Source organism: Saimiri boliviensis, chromosome 7 (assembly GCF_048565385.1).
Source record: "Saimiri boliviensis isolate mSaiBol1 chromosome 7, mSaiBol1.pri, whole genome shotgun sequence".
NCBI lineage: Eukaryota > Metazoa > Chordata > Mammalia > Primates > Cebidae > Saimiri > Saimiri boliviensis.
The window spans coordinates 86,325,748-86,352,387 of record NC_133455.1 but is presented as its reverse complement, the minus strand read 5'-3'; the positions used below and the strand labels follow the sequence as shown (position 1 = coordinate 86,352,387).

The following is a 26,640-nucleotide window of genomic DNA, read 5'->3' as shown; positions in this document are numbered from 1 at the left end:
TTTGCTTCTCCTCTTTTTTTTGTCATACATTCATCTGAGCATGACTGAACACCTACTCAGTGCAGGCGCTTAGGAAATAAAGATGACTAAGATAAGGTTTCTTTCCTTACGGAGCTGTTGATTTATCGGGGGAAACAAACAGTGAATGAGTCTGTATAATAGGGAATAAGTGCAGTACTCGGGGAGAGTGGCCGAAAGGTTGCTATCAACTTTATTGTCAGGTCTAGGAAAGCGTCACAAGGTAAGTTGAAATAGGAAGTTGCGCAGAAATGCATTAGCCAGGAAAGAGGAGGAAAGACGTTTCAGTTACAGGGAAGAGCATCTGCTCAGGTATGAGAGGATGGAAATAATACTACAAGGAACTGTAAATAATGCAGCATGTCTAGAATAACAGAGAATGAGATTGGAGTAGGTGGGAGTGATGTCATGGGAAGATTTGTGCCTGTTATCTTATTGGCAAGAAAGGTTTTCACGTGGGGGAAGAGTGTGTTTAGAATATCATTTTAGAAAAGTTAACCTTCAGCATTATGATAGGATAGACAGATTAGAAGTTACAAGCCTTAGAAACTAAGATTGATAAGGAGCCAGATAAACCAAGAAGCTGAAATAAATCTTACATAAATGATGCTTTCATGATTTCCTAGCAGTATTTTCGTAGGGACCGTAAAATGTGTTTTCGCAGCCATATGCTTTTATAGATGTTGCAAGGAAGTACAAATTTCTAAGTTCAACCAGCGAAAAACTCACGCTTGCTTTTTCTACACTGCTACCCCTCCATTATGTTTCCATTAATGTTAGGTGATGTTGGAGTGCCCACACAAATTTTGCATTCACAAGTTTGTAATCTTTGTCTTCAAAAGGGCCCCCACATTTTATAACCTGTAGGACCTCACAAATGCAGATCTAGACCCAAGGTGATATCCTGAAAAGACATGACAAGTTCTTAAAACAGGAGAGTAGCTGCAGAGAGGAAGAAGAGAAAGGTGCTAAAGATGCAGGAGGAATTAATGGCTATGCTGGTGTGAGGAAAAGGATTGTACCAATCTTTCTCTTAAGACTATTGATGGAGGGAAAAAGTGGTAGGGACAGGTCACTATTGTAAATAACATTCTATTGAACATCTTTATGTGTGTGTTTTCATATTTCTGGATTTACAGAGGTAGATTTACTATGTCAAAGTGTGTACCTATTTTAATAGATTTTGTTATCTATTACCAAATGGCTTTCCAGGTGAATTGTGCTATTTAACATTGCTGCAGTTAATGTCGAAATGGATTTTCTTGCCCGTACTCCAACTAGCATTGGGCATTATAATTTTAATTTTTCAAACTAAATTACTGGGTAACAGTGGCACCTCCTTCTCATTTTACTCTCAAGTGAGATAAATACCATCCATTATTGTGAACTCTCTCTAGGAATCTATTTTCAGGGGGTAGTTATTGTAGTCTTTTCCTGGTAGCAATTTAGGAAGCATTAGGAGGTAGTTGTAAATCTTTTATGTGAGTGGTTATGTTATACATTCTAAATACATACATACCTGCATATATCATAAAAGCTGGAAATAGGTGAGGCTAAAACAGTTTTGCAGATCAGATTTAGACCAGATGTTGGCCTTTTTTTGAAAAAAGCTAGAGAGTAAATATTTTAGGCTTTGTAGGCTATGAGGCAAAACTGGAGATATTATATAAGTATTTTAAGTGAAAAAAATAATTTGGGCAATTTTTTGAGACAGGTGTGGCTGTGTCACCCAGATGTGGCTCTGGAGTGAAGTGGCGCAATTGAAGCTCACTGCAGCTTCCAACTGCTGGGCTGAATCCATCCTCTCGCCTCAGTCTCCCAAGTAGCTGAGACTATAGGCACGTGCTACCATGTCTGGTTAATTTTTTAACATTTTGTAGAGACGAGGTCTCGCTGTATTGCCCAGGCTGATTTCAAACTCCTAGCCTCAAGTGATCCTCCTGCCTTGACCTCCCAAAGCTCTGGGATCACAGGTGTGAGCCACCAAACACGGCCAGTACAAATTTTCAGTGGACACAGATCAAAACACAATAGTAATAACAAAGTGGTTTTTTGTTGTTGTTTTTTTGTTCCTTCCCCCTCCCCGCCACCCCCCCCACCCCCGAAACGGAGTCTTGTTCTGTTGCCCAGGCTGTTGTGCAGTGGTGCGAACTCGGCTCACTGAAGCTTCTGTCACCTGGGTTCAAGCAATTCTCCTGCCTCAGCTTCCCGAGTAGCTGGAATTACAGGCATACACCACGAGGACTAGCAAATTTTTGTATTTTTAGTAGAGATGGGGTTTTACCATGTTGGCCAGGCTGGTCTTGAACTCGTGATCTGCCCACCTTGGCCTCCCAAAGTGCTGGGATTACAGGTGTGAGCCGCCGTGCTCTGCCAACAAAGTACATTTTTTATTCTATAAGTCAGATTTTGAAGAGGGAACATTTTGCTTAATTAGAAATTCAAAGTTAGTATCTCTCATCAAAGTTAGTATCTCTCACCAAATTTATTGTAAGTGCTCATCCTTTAAAATCTCCATTTTTATTTCACAGGAGTGAGCTGGATTTGAACCACAGGTCATACTCTGCCAACATTTGTTTTAGACACCAGCATTTATAAAGTCGTTTGCCTATTAGGCCTTATTAACATATTCTGTTTGATACTGTTTCAGTTCTGTCACATACTTGATTTGAACCTATTCAGTATCTACAATTTCTAAACTCAGCAAAGGGTGTGTATGGAGCATGGGGGTCGTTATTCTCCATTGCTAATGGAATTTGAGAATCTACCTGAGGCAGCAGCACTATTGCATCGAAACATTTTGTCTATTTAGATAAAGAGACTTGAGAAAAGAAACAGGAAGCTAGACTTAGTAGGTCTAAATTTGGTCTGCTATTGCATGCAATGGAATTATTTTGAATGTTCCCCGTTGCTGACTTTGAGTCAGCTGTGACTTGGTTCTGGCTATTAATTTCTGTTTCCGCTAACTTTCGGGCCTTGTGCTTTTCCTTTAACGATGCTGTTGCTCAGCAACTTTCCTGAAAGTCCAGATTTTTCCCCCACCTTCCTTACAAACTTGTTGTCTGGAAATACTTTTTATAAATCATTTCATTTGCTAATGCTTCTCGTAGCAAGGCCCCTCAGTTCCTTCGGTTTCAAGAATGAAACCAAGAAGGAAGAAAAGAAACAAAATGGAAAGATATGAAATATTTAAAAAACTAATTAGCTTTTTTGTTATTTCACCCACTTCAGAGATTGGGCCATCTATCTTGAAAATTCAACTAAAATCTGACTTATAAATTTAAGACCAAAAATTTTTCCTTTAAACTCTTAATGGAGGGGTTGACACGTCTATTAAAACTTGGGTTACTTTCGCTACTTTCACGAATATGCTGAATTACAGACTGGATTTCCTAAGGCTAAGGATCAGATTGGAAGTTTATATTTTATATTTTAATGAGCATCTTTCTATGGCATAATCAAGGATAAAGTAGAATGAGCTTAATATGAAAACCTTATTGTAGATAATATAACAAACTTTCCTTACCTTAGCAGTATGTAGAATATTTTGATTTGGTATCATGTTGACTAGAGAAATGTGCTATCCCTATATGTTTAAAAAATATGTTTTACATATATTTTAGAGATAATATGTTATTAGATTGCAGTTGGTATGTTGCTGCGAGTCAGGGCAAGAGAAAATTTCATCAAAATTAAATTTTGGAATTGTTTTCTTATTGATACTTCCATAGACTCTTTGGAAGGCAGTTTCCAAATGCATACTTCCCTAGTCTTCCTGCTACTGGCAATGCAAATAACCAGACTTATACGTGTGTTCTTCTCAACCATGATTTTTTTAGCAATGTATTCATTTGTTTAATTCCACGTTTTTATTATTATACTTTAGACATGGAAAGATCTTTGTGTTTCTAGAAAATTTGTACTCAGTTTTATAATTTCAACATTACAGAATTTGCTCTAAATACTCTTTCTTTTATACTTTTCATGAAATCCTCCAATTACTGTTAAATACCTATGGGACTCACTATATCTTGAAATAAAATTCCTTTAGTATATCTTTATAATCACAATTATTGACAAATATCTTATATGTATTGGTTTTTAAAAGTTTGATTTCAACCAGAGAAGAAATCAGTTGTTTCACCAGAGGTGAAATTAAGCTTCAGGGTTCTTAACTTGTATGGGTTCTTTCCCAGGTATGGGGAGAAGCTCTAGGCAGTGTGTTCAGATGCTCAGGTTTTTTGGTAAAATTTGAAAAGAAAGCTATTTTAGTTACAGTCATTTAAGACCAGCGCTTCGACTTTGACTGCCCTTCCATTACTACCGTGTTTGGGGTGGCATTGGAAAGACCATGGCTATTTTTGGTGGGGGTCCAAGAGAGGGAGAATCAAACTGGGGAATCTGGCCTAAAATTACGTGAGTTTTATTTTGATTGTTTGCAAACACTTCCATGTATAGGGAAGCTGTTGATAACTATCCACCTTGTCAACTCCCTGGAGCATTCTAACACACAGGTGTGGAGCCCGAGGTCACGTTACCCTGTGCACATGTCCGCAGCACTGGCACCTCGTGCATGTTGGTGAGTGGTGGGAGTGAAACTAGGTTTGAAATACAGAGACAGAAGCTACCTCTGCAAAACCATTCCTGTTATTCGATGTGCAATAATAGCAGAGGGTGTGGGTTTTATCAGTGCATAGTCAAAATAGAAGTTGTCTCCTGGCTGGAATGTAATGAATAATGCAGTTCATGCTACTATTAATGCGTCATTTTTTCTTTTTTTTGATAAATTTCTTTATCTCAACATTCCTTTGCTTTTAGGACACAAATCTCTAGCAATAATACAAATACAGGTAGCACTGTGCGTCTGCAGTTGCATGTTTTCTGAATCTCAGTGATGAATAAAAGCATTTTTTTTTTCTTTTTGGAGAGGGAAAGGAGGGACAGGATGTCACTCTGTCTCCCAGGCCGGAGTGGTGTGGTACAGACCTGGCTCACTGCAGCCTCAACCTCCTGGGCTCAAGTGATCCTCCCATCTCAGCCTCTCAAGTAGCTGGGACCACAGGCACACCACCACACTTTGTTAATTGTTTTTTAAATTTTCAGAGATGGGGGCTTTGGTATGTTACTCAGGCTTGTCTCAATCTCTCAGCTCAGGTGATACTCTCAACTTGGCCTCCAAAAGGGTTGAGATTACAGGTGTGAGCCACTGTACCCAGCCTAAAAACAAATGTTGACAAAACATTCTAGATGAAAGAATGAATGATTATTCTCTCTATAAATAATATTCATGAAGAAGCAATGAGCATGCAGCTAATAATAGGGGAAAAAGCACTAAAGAGTTGTAGTCAGGTAGATAATATGAAATATATGTATTTTTTCCTGGATTTGTGATGTTTGGGACCCTTCTTGACATTTTAAAATTTGTTGAGTTTTTTTCATGGCAAATGAACATTCGTTTTCATGTTAAATTTATAATTTGTCTTTCTAAAACTGCATAAACTTCGACCCCCTACAAAACATGGATCTAAAGAATAAATACTTACTAAATATTTAGACACCATAAAGGTAAGGGTCACTTTTAGCCTGGCATGTACTTATTATTAGGTTTGCAGTTCAGTGCATCTTCATAATAACAAATAGTTATCATTTTCCAGTCATGACTGGTGCTTTATATGGACATTAAATACTATCTGTAAATTGTAAAGGGGAGTTTCTACTTTCTCAGGATCTTGAGGTGATAAGATCATTTATGCTACAAAGCATTTTCTGATGGGTGAAAAACTGTCAAGAGTCTTTCATTTAACCAGGGATTTGATATCTGGAAATAATACTTACTTTTTCATTTCCCTCAGTCACCTCTTCTGGTTTGACTTGTCAAAAATGTGAAAAAGGGAGGAAGAAAGGAAAAAAGAAAAAGAATGAAAGCAAGCCTTGGAAGTCAGAAGACTTTTTCTGATATTATTAGATAATCATATTAGAATGGTAGGAGAGTTTCTCAACAGGCGCCTCACATTCTCAAAAGTGAGCAGGATGCAATGGTACTTCCAGGAAGGTGGCAAAGTACTATTAAGACTCTATACTTAGTAAGTCTTTACAAATCACAAGTTTCAAACATAAATGGATGTCATTAGTATTCTTCAGCATGTTTGTTAGGGGATGATGGCCCTCAACTTGTGTTTTCACCAACTCCTTGTTACAGAGCAGTACTTAAAATGTTTCAAGGAATTAAGCCAAACATCTCCCTCTGGCAGACACATTTTACATTTTCGCAGTCACCACGAACACATTCTGTTCTAAGGATCTTTGTGCTCACCCATCTTCTGGCTGTACCTGATGATTTAGGCCTACTCTACACACATATAGTTAATGCTTTTTTAACACATCCATTTTGGGTACAAAAGTAGGAGATTGCAAAGACCTGTCCAGGGGGCATCCTGTCCTACAAGATTCACTGGGTTAATTCTAGGTGTGTTGATGGATGACTTAAAAAGTATCAGCTGGAGGAAGCCTGTGAGTAGGGGCAAGAGCTAACAGGAGCTGCTGCCGTGCGGCACCAACAGGGTTAACCAGCCGTGCCAGCATGAACAATGGGAACCGGGCAGCTCTAAATGAAATGAGCTGAATATTTCATTCAGCCACTCAGCTGCCTGCTCCAATTGCCTCCTTTACTAAAATAAGAGCTTAATCTAAAGTGACAACAACATCAGTTTCTGTGTGCTCCAGTCACACTGAACATGACTTCCTTAACGTAAACACTATTTACATGGACCGTCTGGATATAGCAGGGAATCAGGAGCGTGCCCAGCTAAGACACAGGGTACAATGAAGGACGAGGAGCAGGCAGCTGAGAATTAACATCAGCAAATGAAAGCCTGACCCTCAGAGGGCATGTCCCTGATACGTTTTAAAATGAGAGAGCATTGCACTAGTAACCTTAGCCTTTGTAAAGACTATGCCATTTAAAATAAAATAGCACCTTTTCAGTTTAGACACTTAACCAAATGCATTATGTCTGACCCATTTTCCAACTTACGTGACACGAGAGGATGGATCCCTAGCTGCAATTATTAGAATATTTTAAACAATTGCAACCAATAACCTCCCTTGCCAGCCTCCTTCTCATAGCAGTGTGCACTTCTTGGAGATAAAGAGGGCATTCCATTCTGCGAGGGCAGGCCAGACAGAGATGTCAGGGGAGTAGGAGAGAAGATGTGACCCTTGAACTGATGGCTTTGATGTCACTGCTAGCAGTACCCAGGAAATCCTGGTCTGAAAGTAGTTTTCAGCTAGAGACTTCGGGAAGATTAGAAGCAGGGGTGTGACAAGGCACCAGCCTGTCAGCGTCCACGAAGTAACGTGTGTAAGTTATTTATTTCTGGCACCCTAGCATAGATATTGTGGCAGATCTCAATCCTGAATATGCATTATTGATGGTCTGTTTCCACGAGGAGAAGGTTATATTGCATACTTTCATTTTGTTCACACCCACTGGGAATTTTGAGGATCACAAAGTGTAGACATATTAAACTGAGTCCTGTTAGAATTTTTGCCAGTTAATCAAATTCAGTGGGTTTTCCACCAGCTTCACAGATGAGGAAAGTAAGGCACAGGGCACTTGTTCATACATTTGCAGCCACACAGCAGATTAGAGAGCAATTAGAAAAGGAATATATATATATATATATATATATATATATATATATATATATAAATTTTTTTTTTTTTTGAGACAGAGTTTTGCTCATATTGCCAGGCTGTGGTGTAATGGCACAGCCTCAGCCCACTGCAACCTCTGCCTTCTGGGTTCAAGTGATTCTCCTGCCTCAACCTTCCCTAGTAACTGGGATTACAGGTGTGTTACCACCATGCTTGGCTAATTTTATATTTTAGTAGAGATGGGGTTTCTCCATGTTGGTCAGGCTGGTCTCAAATTCCTGACCTCAGGTGATCCAGCCTGTGTCAGCCTCCCAAAGTACTGGGATTACAGGCATGGCCCACCGCTCCCGGCAGAAAATAATATATTTTTTGGCCAGTTATTTCTGTCAAATCACCACTCATGCTCTCATTTCTAGAATAGCTCTTCTCTTAAAATCTCCTCTGGTTGAGCCTTCTAGAAGGCTTATACCAGACACCGATTTGTGACTCCAAAGACTTAGGGCTGCTGACAAAATGGTAGCGCTTTTTTTTTTCTTTTCTTTTAAATCTGTGTTCTCGATCCTTGTTCTCCAGGCTCTGTACCTGAGGAAATGACCCTGCAGTTCTCATCCCTGTGATAGTACATTTTAGGTAAAGTTCTTACTCATGGAAGAAGAAAGGGACTGATCAATTAAAACAAGTTTGTAGGAAGAAAGTGAGAGAATCATTAATATCTGGCTGGTTTTAGTAGAATACCCATTAATCAACAGCCATTTATTGAGAATCTATGAGATCATCAAGCTTTGTGTGAGGGCAAAAATAAATTGTCTCTGGCCTCTTGAAGCCCACCACGTAGTGAAAAGTCTTATCGTAATTTGAAAAAAATATAAAAGAAGTTAGATTTGTGCCAAAAGCCAATAAGAATAACATAACACGATTGTGAACAAATTGAACTACAGTTTTTATTTTTTCAAATAATGTCCTTCAGCCTTGTTTTCATCTTCATTTTAACTTATGGGTAGTGTGAACGTAAAAACATTGAACGCTGGTCAACTCTTTGCGGCACTGTTCTAGCTGTGCCCTCCGTAGAATTAAGCATACTTCATCACAACCTAATAGAAATGTGGATATTTGTACAAATATTAATTGCACAACTTGGCAAGTGCCTTAGTAAGATAAGTACCCAATGCTTAGAGTAGAAAAGAGGTGGAAATCACCACATCTGTCCTGTGAGACCTCTTCAAAGGGTAAAGACCTTGACGTCTATCCCTTGTATCAGCTAGCTCCTCCTTCAGCTTGGTCTGGACTTTGAGGTCGGCAAATGTCAGCTGAGAATAGCAACATCAGTGGTGTTGGGGCTTCTGCAGATCAGTCTTGAGAAGTAGCCTCTGCAAGGATTGCTGAAATCTGTAGGATTTGCTGAAGACTTTTGAGAAACTAGTATGTACCTGGCACTTCCCTGCGCTATGTCTTGGCTTCTCTCGGCTGCAGTACGGTTCTTGATGAAATCCTTTTTCCTTCTCAGGTGAGGATAAGATCACCTTCTTATGGGATGGCCCTGCTGCTTTGTGGCCTCTTAGTATGATGGGTCATGATTAGCCCAAGAGGAATGCAGGCTTTCTTGTTGTGTGTGATAAAACCCACTCTGAAGAATTTCAGAGCTCTAATGAGAAAATGCCTGAAATAGACCCGGGCAGTCTCTTCGGATTTCTTTGAGCCACCTTTCCCCTAATTAATTAATAGTGTGGTCAGGTCTCAGTTCTGAATGCTATTGTGTGTTTATAAACCACTCACAGTTTTATTTTTCCCCAGGCAGGGTGTTTTAAGAATATTTTGCCATCATTATCTTCATGTAGGTGTATATATAAACCATTCTATGTAAAATTATTCTTTTCTTTTTTGCTATTTTTATTTTAAACTTTTGGAGAAACAGGTATGTGTTGTATTGCCTATGTAAGCGTAGTCTTAAACCTTCCCTCTTCTTTGAAGATGGGGAACAAAGTTTCTTTCATCCCCAAATGGAACATAGTATTGTGTCATAATTTTTTAAAGAAGAGAAAAGTTTTGCCAAATTTTAATAATTTTGACATCAAGCACCAGTTTCCATGACAAGGACCATGTCTTAAAGCATAACTCATATATAAGATGATGATATATTCATAAGTTTTTGCTTAATCACTTAATGTTTTTAAGTTTTTCACAGTAAATTCCTAACACAAGAATCGGTTTTACACAACTCATCATTCAGACACCTAGTTGTTTTGGGGTGGGTGGTAGACTCAGTGCAGATGACCCTAAAGCTGATTATCCTCCAAGCCCTTGCAAAACTCTTCTGGATTGTCACTCTGTTATCTCCAACCCTGATTGGCCTGTAATTGTGTCCCAGTGGCAAGACCACAACCCAAAAAGTCAGCACCATGATTTTGCAGCAGCTGTTGCTGCAGAAGGTAAATGCCGTGCAGTTATTGATGAGCTTGCTAATTTGTTTAGTAGACAGAATTTAGAATGGGAAACAGGATTTGTCTGCTAGCTGTCATCATCCATCAGCCCCAGGCTGCCCCAGGCAGTGGGTTTGTTTTTTGCCAGCTTCTAATTTTGCTGTATTTTTTCTTAGCTTCCAACTACTTTATTCATTTATTATAATTGGGAGAGTGGTGGTTGAGATGGAAAAGAAAAAAAATACGTATGCCTCACACACTCGAAATCGAAGCCTCTCATATGCTGCCATTCTTTGATAACAGGGGGTTTGGACTGGACTGTTGGTCTATTGATTGATGCAGTTAGTACATGAAGACTCCAGGTTCTCACGTGGGGGTCCTATAGCTCAGTGTGATGGGAAGACTTGCCAAATCTGTCCCCAGTCCTACATGTTTCTCCCTGTTTCCACAGGGAGAAATGTATTACGATTTATAGTCTTAGATTTGTTTCTTTTGGGTACCCATTCAGTTCATTTAAAAATTATTTTATGAGTGTCCACTATGTGTACATTATTAATATAAATGCCAGTAATATACTAATGAATGAAACAAAAAACGTCCCTGCTCTAAGAGTTTGGGTTCTAGGGTAGAGATAGAAATAAGCAAATAAATATATAATAGGTTAAGATAACAACCGATCAGATGATAAGCAGGGTGAGGGTAGGGTTGGGAGTCCTGATTTAGAGAATGAGATCAGTGAAAGTTATTTGAGATGATGTCTAGAACCTGAGTGATGAAAAACTAGTCATGTGAAGATCTGTCAGGAGACTCTGGGGAGAAAAAAGGCAAAGACGAAGACCCAGAAGAGACATTGAGCTTCATAACTTCCAGGAACATCAAGAAAGCTACAGTAGTTAAAAGAGCTGCTGCTAGTGGGGGCATTAGGGAGATGAAAGTGGAGAGGAAGGCATAGTGAGATCACTTGGATTTTAATCTTAAGTATGATTGGAAGACAGCTGTAAGTCAGGGAGTGACTTGGTCAGAGGAACGTTTTGCAAAGCTTACTGTGGCTATGTTGGGAGAACAGTCAGCCTGGAGGACAAGAGTAGAACAGGGAGATGTGAGGAAAGACCATTGTAGTAGCCCAGTGAGAGGGAATTTTGGCTTGTACTAGAGTGACAGAAGCGGACTTGTGAGAAGCTAAGACGTGAAAGTGATCGATTACCATTTTGAATAGATTTAGCTGAATGTGGGAGGTGAGGAAAGAACTTTGAAGGTCCGTAGTTAGTTGATTTGATTTTGGGTATTGAAAGTGAGAGTACCCATAATTAACTCATACTCACTGGGAGAGGAAAGAGGAGGGGGTGGGGTGCTTACTAACTTGTTTTTGAAGACCTATTGTTGGTAACATTTGAAATGTGTAGAAGAAAAGAAGAGACTCAAGATGAGTAAATGTTACCCCAATTTAAAATGAAGGAAACATTTATATTTTCAATATATTATCTTTTAAGAAATTAGTGAAATCCTAGATTGTTACTATGCAGGTCATGTCTGATCAGATGGAAAGCAGTGTTCACCAGAATCCAGTATGGGTTCTCAAAGATCTAATATGTAAAATTAATTTGCTCCTTTTAATAAGACCACCCTGTTATCCAATATTATGATTTGTAAAAGGTAGATTCATAATATATAAAATTTGATTTAACATATGGTAATACGGATTAATAGATGAAGAACTGTACCTAAAGGAACTAGATGAGTATATCTCTTATCAGCTAAAGAGGTGTCTGTAGTTAGGCGCCACCCTTTTTATTTATTGGGTTATCCTCTTTATTATTTTTATTAAGAACTTCTATGAAAGAAGTTGAGGAAAGTAAAAGTTTGATTGCCTGTCTCTGTAAAGCATGTACCTGTACATGCACTTTAACTCATTTAATCTCATTTGGTGTTGAGGACGTTTGGGGTAGGATCTGTGTTGGTCAAAACATAGTAAGATAAAATTTAACAGTGTTAAGTAATTGTATTTTTAAAATAAACCAAGTAACTCCTTTTAAAAGTACATAAAGGACAGGAACACTTTTCAAAAGAAGACACACAAGCAGCCAACACACATGAGAAATGTTGAACCTCACTAATCATCAGAGAAATGCAAATCAAAACCACAGTTAGATACCATTTCATACCAGTTAGAATGGCTATTATTAAAAAGTCAGAAAACCACAGATGTTGGTGAGGATGGGAAGAAAAGAGAACACTTACATGGTGCTGGCAGGAATGTAAAGTAGTATAATCCTATGGAAAATAGTATAGTTCTTAAAGAACTAAAAATAGAATTACCATTTGACCTAGCAGTCCCACTGCTAGATGTCTGTCCAAAGGAAAAGAAAGAAATACATCAAAGGCATACCTGCATTCACATGTTTATCACAGTACTATTCACAATAGCAAAGACACAGAATCAGCCTAACTGTCCATTAATAGATGACCAAATTATGAAAATGTGGTTTATGCATACACACATATATACACATGCTATAGAATGCTACGCAGCCATAAAGAGGAATGAAATCATCTTTTGCAGCAATGCAAATAGAACTAGAGACCATTATCTTAATTGACATAACTCAAACAGAAAGTCATACCACATATGCTTATTTATAAGTGGGAGGTAAATAATGTGTATACAAGGACATAGTGGAATAATACACATTGGAAACTTGGAAGGGTGGGGAGTGGTAAGGAATGTGAAATTTCTTAATGGGGACAGTGTATACTATTTGGGCAATGGATACAGTAAAATCCCAGACTTCATCACTATGCAGTATATCCATGTAACAAAACTGGAGGTGTATCCCCAAAATCTATGAAAAAATTACACATGTAATCTAAAAATCAATTGGTCAGTTACACGTTGAATTTTAAACTGTCAAAATATTCTAGTTGATTTTATGTTCAATATAAGTCAACAGTAAGGCATAGCTGCTCAAGCAAGAGGTGGTGTCACCGTTAACATCATTAATAGAAGATAATATTCATAACCAGTGAGATAATCACACAGTGAAACGTATTCTGGTCAGTTCACGTATGTTATATGTGCATACAATAATTGAAAAGACCTTGAAAATTTAATATCTAAAGCTGGTGAATTAGGGGGTAAATAATCTAGAAACTGAGAGTTTGTATAAAGAGTTGTGTAGCATGAAAAAGAAACTTGCGGAGGATTTCAAAACAGTCTTCAAAAAAGGATGACCTTTGAGTCAGAGTCAGGCAAGAAACAAATGATGGTCTTAAAGGAAATGATTGGAGGAGAATTTACTAATGGGAATAGTTATAAAAATATAGACAGGGCTTAAAAACGAAGTGGTATCTTAGTAAGATATCACTTCACACTAAGATAGCTACAATAAAAAAAGAAAACGACAAGTCTTGGTGATGATACTGAGATATTAGAACCTGCATACATCACCAGTGGGAATGTAAAATGGTCATCGGTTTGGAAAACAGTTGGGCAGCTCCTTAAAAGGTTAAACTTCATGGATTACCATATGAGCTAGCAAGTCCATTTCTAGGTGTCCACTCAAGGCAAATGAAAACATGCTTCCACACGAAAACTTATATACAGTGTTCATAGCAGAATTATTCAGAATAGCCAAAACATTGAAACAACCAAATATCTATCAACTGATGGATAAATAAAATGTGGTATAGCTATGCAATGGAATATTGCTAGGCAATGAAAATAAATGATGTCAGCAAGAATAGCTAATGGATGCTAGGTTAATACCTAGGTGATGGGTTGATCTGTTCAGTGAATCACCATGATATATCTTTACCTAACAAACCTGCATATCTTGCACATGTACTCTGGAACTTAAAAGCTGATGAAAAAAATAATACACATAGCACAAAACCTATTATCTTAAGAAAAGAAACAATGTATTGATACATGCTACAATATTGTAGATGAACCTTGAGAACCTTGTGCTAAATGGAAGAAGCCAGTCACAAGAGAACAGATATTGTATGATTCCATCTATATGAAATGGACATTCAGGCAACCAAATGTATAGAGACAGAAAGTACATTCATGGCTACCTGGGGATGAGAGGTTGGCAAAAGATTGGGAGTGACCACTGATGGTGCATGGAGTTTCTTTATGGGCTGATGAAAATGTTCTAAAATTGGTGATGATAGAACAACTTTGTGAATATATTGAAAGTCATTGAATTGTACACTTTGAATGGGTGAATTATATAAATACCTCAAAAAATTGTTTTAAAGAAAACCAAGGAGAATGAGGATTGGTACAGTACTCTGGGGATAATGATAGAGGCTGTTGTCAACACCTCTGCGCCTGAAGGAACCAGAAAAAAAGCACTGTATGGAGAGGCCCATCTGAATGGAGAGACATTGCCTTGTTCTGACAGTCACATTTAAGGCAGGACTGCAGGAATGCATGGCCTGACCTCAATCTTATGTCCAGTCTCCTCTGATGCCTCCCATTTTTAAAACCCAACCAGAAGCCTGGAACAGGGAAGTCTCTTGATGTGATCCATGGCAATCAGCATCCTAGGGCACCGAACTGGGCAAAGGGTGGAGCTTGCATCTGGTTGTGAAGATAAGTAACTTTGTGTCACTCCAAAAGTGAGACAGCAGAGGAAGGTTAGAATTGAATGTGTTACCTCCAAATGAAGTAAATTTTGATCTCTGGAAAGAGGGTCCGACAAAATCTGAGATGGTGATGGCAAAGTTACATAGGAGATTCCAGTTTTAAGTGAAGGATTGAATTACTTCCGAAGTTCCCTCACAAATTCCATTTCTGCCTCTAAGTACTGGCATATTGACACCCGTTGTATTATTGTTTGGCCAGCTGTGATCTTGGAAATTCAAAGTTTGGGCTTTGGCTAATAGACTGTTGAGTGCGAGCACTTTGATGAGAGTGAGAAAGCAAAGGGAATATTCTGAGCATGAGCTGTTCACTTGGGATTCAACCCCATGTGAATAAATAAATTGGACTTAATTGTGGCCAGAGACAGTCTGGGGAGAGAAATGACAGAAGAAAAAGAAAGAAGCTTGTCATCAAAGAAGATACAGGATTTGGGGAAATAAAATTTGCCTACTTAACAATTTTACTGATTATGTATATTAGCCCTACTTTCCTTTTTAGTTTAAAATGACAGTAAAAAGACCTTAATATTCCTTGTAAGAAAATTATCATCATCTTTCATGAAAGATGTCAGAGTAGCTTGTGTGTCTTCTCTCCAGCATGTTTCACCAGGACTCAGTCTCCTTGAGTGATGTGAAGAGGGTGATAGAATAGACCCACCCCCCCACCCAGGGAACCCATATCTGAGTCTCTGCCATGCTTCATTCCTTTTGCAGAGACAGGATCTCCAGCAGAGGTGTCCAATTTTTTGGCTTCGTGGGGCCACACTGGAAAAAGAACTGTCTTGGGCCCCACATAAAATATACTAACATTAACGATAGAGGATGAGCTTTAAAAAAATTGCAAAAAAATCTCAGTGTTTTAAGAAAGTTTGCAAATTTGTGTTGGGCCACATTCAAAGCCGTACTGGGCTGAGTTGGACAAGCTTGATCTACAGGAATAGGATGAAAGTGACATAGGAGGATGGAAAGTTATATGAAGGACCATGTTAATGGAGATGCTGTATCCAGCAACTTAAGGTTTGCAGGCTACTTACGTTGAAGACATTTGAGAAGTTATTTGATGGGTTTTACGGTTTTCTAAAATTGATACTTCTACTTTGTGCCATGTTTTATATCTACTACATTAAATTTACACCAGTATAATCATTTACATGGCCCTGTGCCAAAATGCAGAAACGAAGATGCTCATTTACAAATGTGGACAATGTCCAAATCAACCACTGATATGCCCTGCCAACTTAAATAGATGTAGGATTTGGAAGAAATACTCAAGCCTGTGAAGTATACTTTTCTATTTCTCTTTTTTCTGGACATTGAGCTACATCTCATAAACACTTGATTAAAGACTACTTGGATTTTTAGAAATTACATAATTCTCCTGCCTCAATATTTTTACATTGTTTTATTGTTTACTAAAGACCAATAGTTTTAGATTCCTTGTTCTTATTTCTACAAGTGCTATTTTAATTTTGATTGTTAGTCAAATATATCATTGATTTATCGTATGGATCCTGGTGTAGGATATTGTAAAAAGCTATTGTTCTGACAGGTATTCCCCAAGTATATGACAAGTACCCAGAAGTAAAGATTTCTCAATTCTTGCCATTTCATATATTTATGTATGTTGCTTTTTGATTTCATAATAGAAGGAAAGCAGTTTTCTGTTTGTAAGAGTTTTTCATGAAGCATCTGGCCTTAGTATTTGAAATATTTATGAATAACATAGGATTGATAATAGTATTAAATGTACTTATATTTAATACATATAATATACAGAACCTGGTATAAGGTATTATAAGAGTAAAATGTAAAGTCCAGCACCCAGTAGGATTTAATAAAAGATAGCTATGATGATGGTGATGATGATAGTGATGACATGATACTAACTGTAAAGTAGTAGATAATTATCAAAGTTAATTGACTATAATGATTTTTGGGAAGGTTAGGTAGAGTAAGTCTTCACATTGTCAATATACTTGAAAACTGCAACTCTAAGTGAAACAGCATTTATGGACCTAATTTTTTTTCTCATTAATATTGTAATGAAATGAAGTTGAACTAAACAACATTATTTGAGGATCTGCTATACTTCATTTAGCTTAAAATTCACAATTTCCAAAAGCCTGTCAAAAATGTTGAGAGGTTACTATAGTTAGTAAAAATTTTAAAACATTTAACCTTTTAAATTTATTTTATACATGCCACATAAATCATCTTTTTTTTTTTGAGACAGGGTCTTGCTCTGTTGTCCAGGCTGGAGTGGCATGATCACAGCTCACTGCAGCCTCTACCTCCTGAGCTTAATTGATCCGCCTGCCTCAGCCTCCTGAGTGGCTGGGACTATGGGCATACACCACCATATCCAGCTAATTTTTTTGGTAGACATGGAATTTCACTATGTTGCCTATGCTGTTTCCAAACTCGTGGGCTCGGCTGAACCTCCCATCTCAGCCTCCCAAAGTGCTGGGATTATAGGCATGAGCCACCATGCCCAGCTGCCATATAAATCTTAAAGACAAAATGTGAAATTTAAAATGTGCTCAGCATGAGGTCTTAACATACCCTGAGAACCAAAAGTGTAAATTTCTTTGCCATTTTTGGAAAGGTGTAAGACACACATGCAGGGATAGTGATAACATTTGTTTATCTGAATCATCTTAACTCTGGTCATATATCAATTCAGACCACCAAACCCAGACTATTATTATTACAGTAGTCCTCTCTTGTTCGAGGAGGATAGTTTTCAAGACCCCCAGTGGATACCTGAAACCATGAATAGTACCAAACCCTATATATACAGATGCTTCTGACATACAGTGGTGTTACATCTTGATAAACCCCTTGTAAATTGAAAATACCGTTAAGTCAAAAATGCGTTTAGTAAACCTAGCTTACTAAACATCATAGCTAGCCTAACCTACCTTAAATATACTAAGAAACTTACATTAGCCTGCAGTTGGGCAGAACCATCTAACACAAAGTCTATGTTGTAATGCTTGGTTAAATATCTTATGTAATTTATTGATTACTGAAAGTGAAAAAACAGAATTCTTTTGCACCGTTGGAAAGTCGAACATTCGTAAGTGAAATCACTAAATTCGGACAGTCTATATTGTGATTTCTCCTATATGTGCATATCTTTTAATAAAGTTTAATTTAGAAATTAGACACAAGAGATTAGCAGCAGAAACAAATAACAAAATAGAACAATTTTAACAATATACCATAACTATGTGAATGTGGTGTCTCTCTCAAAGTATCTTAGGTAGTGGATTCACATTTCTTCCTGTGGTGATGTGAGAAGGCACGTTGCCTACATGATGAGATGAACTGAGATAAATGCCGCTGGTATTGTGATGCAGTGTTAGGCTACTGTTGACCTTCTGTATTCCAGAATCTGTGTAACCATCCCTTGTTTCCAGTAAATGGTTTGGTATTACTCATTTCAGGAGATCCCTTGCTGAAATCTTCATGTAAGCTCAGTGCTTTGAGAGGCAGCACATTGCTGTGAGTTGGAACTCATTTCTGTTCATGTCTTCTACCCACAAAGTTAACAGCCTTTTTCGTCTTAACTAAGCACCTATCATGCACTGCAGCAGTAACTTTTGATGTTTGAGGTGCAACAATAAAACTAGCATGAATTTATTTTTCTTTCTCTGCAGTTTCACAGGTAAATTAGTTCTTACTATGGCTCTTAGCCCTGCATATGATTTTTTAAAAATAATTTTCCCCTTTTCACTTTTTAAAGGAAGCACTTTAACCTTCTCTTTTGCATATGCAAATTGCCAGCATTGCTATGACTTGTGCTTAGGGGACATTGTGAGGTACTATAAAGCAGGAGTCCCCAGTCCCTGGTATCAGTTTGTGACCTGTTGGAAACCAGGCCGCACAAACAGGAGGTGAGCGAGCCTTACCACCTGGGCTCTGCCTGCTGTCAGAGCAGCCATGGCACTAGATTCTCATAGGAGCACAAAACCTATCGTGAACTGTGCATGCACGGGATCTAGGTTGTGCATTCCTTATGAGAATCTAAGTGTATTAGTTTGTTCTCAGGCTGCTATGAAAAAAATACCTGAGACTGGGTAATTATAAAGGAAGGAGATTCAATTGACTCACAGCTCTGCATGGCTGGAGAGGCCTCAGGAAACTCACAATAATGGCAGTAGAGGAAGAGGCACATCTTACATGGCAGCAGCTGAGAGAGAAGTGCCAAGCAAAGGGGGGAAAACCCCTTATAAAACCACCAGATCTGATGAGAACTCACTATCACAAGAACAGCATGGATATAACTGGCCTTATGATTCAATTACCTCCCACAGGTCCCCTCCCATAACACATAAGAATTATGGAGCCATAATTCAAGATGAGGTTTGGGTGGGGACACAGCCAAACCATATCACTAATGCCCGATGATCTCAGGTGGTACAGCTTCATCCTGAAACCGTTCCCCACGTCCAGCACCCCCAACCAGTCCGTGGAAAAACCGTCTTCTAAGGAACTTGTCCCTGGTGCCAAAAAGGTTGGGGACTGCTGCCATAAGGGTTCCTTGAACAGAAGCATAGTGATGCCATAATGGTAGATCTGATAACCAAGCCAGCTACTAAGTGACTAACAGGCAGGTGGCATAAACAGTAGTGATTTGCCAGACAAAGGTTAAGAGTTACATCCTGGGCAGGACACAGTGGGATGGCAGGGAGACTTCCTCATGCTACTCAGAATGTTGCACCATTGAAAACTTATGAATTGTTTACTTCTGGAACTTTCCATTGAACATTTTTGGACTGTGGTTGACTGTAGGTAGTTGAAACCAGAGAAAGCAAAATCATGGGTAAGGGAGGACCAAATGTAACTATATATGTGGACAGTTAATGTAGTTGCCTATGATTTATCTACATACAGTTAGCTGTAAGGAATTGTCTCTATTAAAAACAAATAGTTACATAAAGATCGTTGTGATTTTTAAAGACCGTCATCAAAGACACTATCAAGTCTATGTCTTTTAAATAAAGACTCATTTGGGTCGGGCACGGTGGCTCACACCTGTAATCCCAGCTCTTAGGGAAGGAGAGGGAGTAGGGTAGCTTGAACCCAGGAATTGGTGACCCATTGGGCAATGTAGGGAGACTCTATTCTCAATCGGTTAATCAATCAATAGATACATAAATACATACTCATTTGGAACCTGCCACTTACAGTTGTCAGAGCTAGAACAAATCTTATTTAGGGATGATACATATTTCTTTCATATTGCAACCTCTTTTCTGAACTCCAGCCGCATATGCATCCACGTAACTACCTGATAGCTCTGCCTGGCATGTGCAAAACTGATGCCCTGGTGTGTCCCTGAGACTTGCTTTCCCTGAAGTCTCCCCCTGTTCAATTAAGGGTAAATCTCTTCTTCCCCATTGCTCAGAACCAAAACCTCACTATCATCCTTGAATCCTCTCTTTCACTTTTATTCCACATCGAACTCTTTTAACAAAACTACCTTCAAAACAGTTCCAGAATCTGAGCACCTCTCACCACCTCCACTCTCCTGTCTGGTCAAGCCTCCTTCGTTTCTCATTATGGCTGTGGGTTCCTAACCGGATGTCTCCACTGGTTCTTTTTTTTTTTTTTCAGTCTTCTCACATATGGTGGCCAGGTTGAACCTTATTTATTATTATTATTTTTTTTAGAGAGAAACAGGAGAAGGAGAGAGAAGGAAAGAGCTAGCTCTCACACTGAGTGAGAGAATCCAGAAAGATGGAATCCAGGAGAGGAAAGCAGCTTCCACACTGAGTGGAAGGGAACAGAGAGAGATGGAGTTCAGGAGGGGAAGACAGGCTTCCACGAAGGGAGTGTTCGTGAAAGGGGATCCAAACATGGCGTCCTCCAGGTTGAAGCTTTGAAGTGTAAATCAGATTAGTCAGATGTCGTCCTGTACTCAGTACCCTCCCATGGCTTCCTACCTCAAGGAGGTTCTTACTCTGACCCTGGAGGAGCAGAATCAGCTCCCACCCTTTTCCTCACTGACTTCCCCTTCCGCCATTTTCCTCCATACCCACCCTGCACTCCCAGACTGTCTGCTGCTCTTTGTCCTCTGTGGTGGAAGGCGCCACCTCTCTCGGGGCCTTTGTTCTCCTGCAGGTTTCCTTCAGCCTGTGGTGTTCACTGCTCTGATAACCACATGACTCATTCCAACACTTTCTTCCAGTCTTGACTCAAATGGTCACTTCTCACGGAGACCCTCTCTTCTACGACCAAACTCTTGCTTTTCTTCTTCTCTTTAAATTTCCTCCTTAGCACTTCCCTCATTTAATGTGTGTGTGTACATATACATATGCTCACTTACCTTGTTTGATTCTGGTCTCCCTGAGTAGAATATTAGCTGTGTGAGGGCAAGAAACTTGGCCTGTTTTGTTTACTGCTCTGTCTTCAGAGCCTGGGATAGTTCCTCGCAAATGGAGACATTCAACGAATACTTGTTGCATACAGGAACAACCTCAGGCCGATTTTGGCTGGGATTCTGTATTTATGGTCAGAAAAGTCATAAATAATCCACATTTTTTTCTTCTTGAATTCCATGTTGGCAGCTTTGGGGTTGAAGTCAAGTTCTTACTAAGTTATTTTTCTTATTCATTCCCACTCTCTCTGAAGTTTTACTCTGTTACGATACATCTATCATATCCCTATTAACCACCATCTTTGGAATTTATCCAACTTCATATTTGAATGCAAAACTCTGTGTGGGTCATTGTATGAGGCTCATAAGAGACACAATCTACCTCTTTTTAAGACTTTTTCGATTTCATGAGTAAGGCAAGACTAGCAAATAATCCATATAGAAGGGCAGTTTCTAAAAATGAGAGGGCTGTTTAAGGAGGCATTCATAGAACACTAGTTGAGATTTTTAGAAAAATACGCTCTCACCCCATCCACTGGCTATGAGGTGGGAATACGTGACTTGTATTTTGAAAATGATTTTCCATGTGATTTAATTAATCCACACAACCACCCGTTAAGAACTATTGGTAAAACAGACTTGTGTATGTGCTATGCCTTCAGACAAACACACCTTTCACCTTGTTTATCAGGGTCTGCCGAGTATTCTCACTGTATAATTGAAAGTTTGCTTCAACTGTAAAACTGAAAGAAACATTCTAAAATCTATCAACTTCAGGGTAACAGTCTAATTGATATTAAAAATAAATAGGCATATTTAATGATACTTGTTTCCTCTTTGTGAAAGAGAGTATTTTTATTGTTTAGTTGTTGTGGTTTTTTTGTCAGTAAGTAAAGCCACAACCTGATCTGCAGCCGTGGCTGGCGTTTTGGGTATTGGTCACGGCCAGGCTGCCCTTTTACCATTTGCAGCTGAAGGCGCATTTATATACTTCCGAAGATAAGGTCTTCACACTAGTAATGCATACCCTCCCCAGGCCTCACTGTTCTTGTGCATTCTATTTGGGAGTGCCCCTCAAGTAAGGATTACAGAAGTGCAAAATCTGCAGACCTATTTTGTTGCATCCTGCCCTATAGATGGCCCCCCGCCTTCGAAGTTTTATTTGTTTCAAATTAGGGTGGAGATTTTAGGGACTTCTCTTTCTGATGAGGTGACTGTTAGAGAACACAGAAATACAAACTCTGATTTGATTTTCTTCTATCATATGAACTATGCTGTAGATGATTTGGTATCCTTGTCACTTGACAGTCAAATGCTTTGGTTTTCCTCAGTTGACTCACTTATGTACTCTGCCTTCCTTTAAAAAAACATATCAAGAACTCTGGGACAATTAAAAATACTTGTCCTTGACAATAAAAGCAACATGAGGCTGTGCCTGGGCATGGGGTTCATCTCTGGGTTCCATGAGTTAGATGCACACTAATTTACTAGTGCTGGAACCAAATGGGTTGAAAATCCTTGTTTTCCCACCAGATGGGTTATTTTAAAATATCACAAAACTTCTGAGGTTATTTACATTACAAATGTGCTTCTTCACACACATCAAGAATTGAGTACCATGTTTTGACAGTAACTCCTTTATGAAATTATATGTTGCGCAAGTGGAGTAAAATTCAAGTCATTCTCAAGGGAGCAGGCTTATGAATCTGGATGAGGTCACACCTCTTTAAAGATGCAGTTTGATAATCCGACATCAAAACAAAGGAATTCTGTTAATCCTCTCACAAAAGTGCAAATTGCTAATCAGATCCCTGGGCTGGGCTGGCAGCCTGGTAAACAATGAGCTTGGCAGAAGAGCAACTTTGGGCGGATAGATAGCCGAGAAGCTTGGGATACCAACTTTGCCCCTATGTTAGCCCAGTTGGGTCCGTTGTTTCGAAACAATGACGTGTGTCAATGGAGGTGGTTCTTGCAGTTATTGTGTTCTTGCGCTTTTCTCCCTCCATGTTAATGATGATGCAAATCAATCTTCCTGTCTTTCATTTCACTTCACTGGTGTATAGGCTGCTATGCCCCTATATTCTTTTCACTTGGATGCATGTGTCTTTTGAATTTTCATTACACATTCCTCTACAAGCCCAGAGGGTTTTCCCTCCCTCCCATAAATATTGTGGTGGTATTTGAAAAAGGAAGAATAAATCTGAGCCCATCTGAAAAAAAAAATCCTCTGGAAGTTGTAATAATTAGGACTCTTTTTTTGAAAGTGATAAAAATCCAATTTGAGACAGTTTAAGAAAAATGCTTGGAATTTGTTGGGTAAAAGAATACAAGGAAGGCAGATAACCAAGGACGGGAAAGGGCAGGAATGTAGCTGGGCCTCAGGAACAGTTGGAACCCGGGAGTCACACTTTGTCAGGGCTTGATCCTTTTCTCTTGTCTCTGTGTCGCTTTGAATGTCGGCTTCACTCTTTCTTGCTGCAATAGAGATTTCTCCATATGGGAGGAAATGTCACCATTGATGACAGCTCACTGCTTTATCTATTCTCCTTAAATCGAATATCTTAGGGAAGGACTCTGATTGGCTTGGATTAGATCAGGTGTCTCTTCTGGACAAATCAGCCATGTTATATAAACTCCTTTGTCAGAGGACAGAGGGTGCATGCTATCCGTGATACTGTCTCCTGCAGAATGATTGAAATATGTAACCAGCCTGAAACATTCTAAAACCTGATGACTGCGTTCACATGTAGAATTATTTTGTTGATCTCAACACCAGTCTTCTAACTTTCACTCTATTTGGCCTTTCTGGCATTTCCAACTTTCACTCAAACATGACTAAGAGTTAAATTGAAAGTGAGAAATACAACTTCTTCATTTTATAAGGGGGCTGTCATTAAGAGAGTGCACTGTTTTGAATACTTTCAGCTAATTTCCTGTCTCCTAGTAAGAGAGGGTACATACATTATTTGGATACAGTGTGCGTTGGAGAGAAGCAATAATTAAACTTTGGATTGTGGAGCTGTATTCCAATGGGTAAGAGCAGTGTGCTTTTGCTCTAGGACAGTATGGGCTGCAGTTGGCATATTGGTTTTCACTCAGATGAATGATGCGGAACGTGACAAATGTGTATCTGTAAGGGGAGAAATGTGTCAAAGGTAGAGATTGGGGGCAGAGGATGGCTGGCCCGGTGGGGCCGGGTTACCCACAGCCGAAGCTTTTTGAATAAGAGCACTGTCTTTTTAAAAGCAACAGGGGGTGAGGATTGAGGGAGTGCTCACAGCGGTAAGTATAACACAGCTGTGCTCTGTTTATGCTTCGGCTACAATAAAAAAGCTATAAAATGTGAGATGTCATAGCTCCACTTTGCTTTATTTATACTATTTCCTCTGAGCTCTGTCACACTGCACATTCATCTGCTAAGTTGCAGCAAGAATGGAGATTAAAATATCACAGCTCAAAATAGGAGTCAAGCGGAAGGAGATTCATCATAGCCCTATTAAAAATATGTAAATATGGGAATGAAGTCATTTTAAAGCTATCCAGTGCTCCTCCTTTATGAGTTAAGATCCCTTGAGCAAGTGGTGGCCTATGCCAAGGACAGAGCTAGGGGAACTTGCTTTTTCTTCCACAATGGAAACCCTTTTAAGATTAAAGACTGTTTGAATTGCAAATTATATATGTTTTTCTGTAATCAGAACCAAGTTAACAGTGGCAGGAAATCTGATGCAAAATGGAACCAAAAAAGTTTTGGAAATAAAGGTTCTATATTGTGTTTGGTTAAAATTTTTAAAATTAATACGTTAAATCTCATTTTTGTCCCCAGTGATTAATGAAATTTGAGAAACTTTGAAAAGTCGTCTGGATAGGAAAGCTCTAAGAAGGAAACTGACACACACAGACATAATTTGATTTTCCAGAGTCCAGCTATCAATGATGAAGCTGAAACTGGAAGCTAGGAATTCTACCTGAAACTTTGCCAGTATATTTACCTCTGTTATCTACATGGTGAACTTAGGAGAGTAAGGAGTAGAGTTTTTACGTGAAAAATCTGGAATATCTCATATGCTATTAACACGCCTTTTATGCTCTCCTTGCAAAGCTGTTGAGTGGCTCTTGATCTTTTGACCTTCTGCTTTTCCAAATCTTTTATTGCTCTTGTGGTAATAATAAAGACCAGCACTCATTAGGTGCCTACTGGGTACCTGGGATGGTTCTAAGTGATGTGAGGATCGCAGCAACCATATGCAACCGTATCATTTCTCAGACTTTACAGAGGTGGAAACCGAGGCCTGAGATTATACAGCTAGTGAGTGAGAACAGAAATTCAAACCAAGCAGTCTGATTTCAGGGCCTGCATTCTCAACCCCTGTTGTCTTTCCAAAAATACGTATTAGGGAAACAGTGGAAGGAGCAAGGGGCTGGAAAAGAGCGTACTTGGGTTCCAGGCACAGTCTTGCCACTACCCTAGGTCAACTCATTTTTCTTTTCTGTAGAATGAAATGAACACATGATTACATCTTTTTCAATATCAGCTTCGCATCTGTGCACTGATACCTCATGAAAATAAATTTTCAGTAACATTTTTTTCTGCATTCTTCTTTAGCTTTAGTTTCAGAAATGGTTGTTAAAATTTGTAATGTACAGTGTGAATCTAGACTTCTGTTTGTCATGCACTTTTCACTTTGTTTTAATTGAATTATTTTGGGTGCAATGAATAGGGGGAGTAGAGCTAGCTGAAGACTTTCTAGTTGTATGAACTTGAGCACATTTCTTAATCTCTCTGTGTCAGTTTTCTCATCTATCAGATGAATATAACAAAGGTACCTCTCCCTGCCAGTGTATGTTGGAAAGAAGCAAAGATTAAACTTTTAATTGAGGAGCCATATTCCAATGGGTAAGAGCAGTGTGGTTCTGCTGTGCAACAGCAGGGGCTGCAGTTGGCATAATAGTTGTTCAGTGAGCTGAATGATACGGAATACGACAAACCTACGTTTGTAAGAGGAGAAATGCATCAAAGGTAGAGGTTTAGGGCAGAGGATGACTGACCCAGTGGGGCTATGTCAAGATTATACCTGTAATCTCAACACTATGGGAGGCTCAAGTAGGAGAATCACTTCAGGCCAGGAGTTCAGGACTATCCTGGGCAACATGGGGAAACCCCATGTCTATAAAAAAAATTCAAAAAATTAGTTGGGCATAATGACACACACCTGTAATCCCACCTACTCAGGAGGCTGAGGTGGGAGGATCACCTGAGCCTAGGAGATCAAGGCTGAAGTGAGTCTTAATGGCATGGGTGACAGAGTGAGACTGTTTAAAAAAAAACAAAAACAAAAACAAAAACAAAAAACAAAAAAAACTACCTCTCCCATAGCATTGTTGAGAGAATTAAGCCAGATAACACATGTGAATGCTTAGCACATTGCCTGCTCATAGGAACTACTATAAAACATCTAAATGTTTGCTGTTACAGTTATTATTGACCGTCTGAGTCTCATCTACCCTCCCTATCTGTCC

General features: G+C 39.0%; 1 protein-coding gene across 9 annotated transcripts in view; it reads left to right on the top strand.

Annotated features, from left to right (window-relative positions):
- Positions 1-26,640, top strand: part of SOX5 (SRY-box transcription factor 5) — a 1,015,292-nt gene that overhangs the window by 157,498 nt on the left and 831,154 nt on the right. Inside the window, exon 1 of one of the 9 annotated variants that reach the window (XM_074402915.1) lies at positions 22,020-24,156. The exons of the other annotated variants lie outside the window; for them this stretch is intronic. The gene's annotated coding sequence lies outside the window, so the exon portion shown is untranslated. Of the gene's footprint in view, positions 1-22,019; positions 24,157-26,640 lie in introns of those variants that run through there. 9 annotated transcript variants of the gene reach the window in all.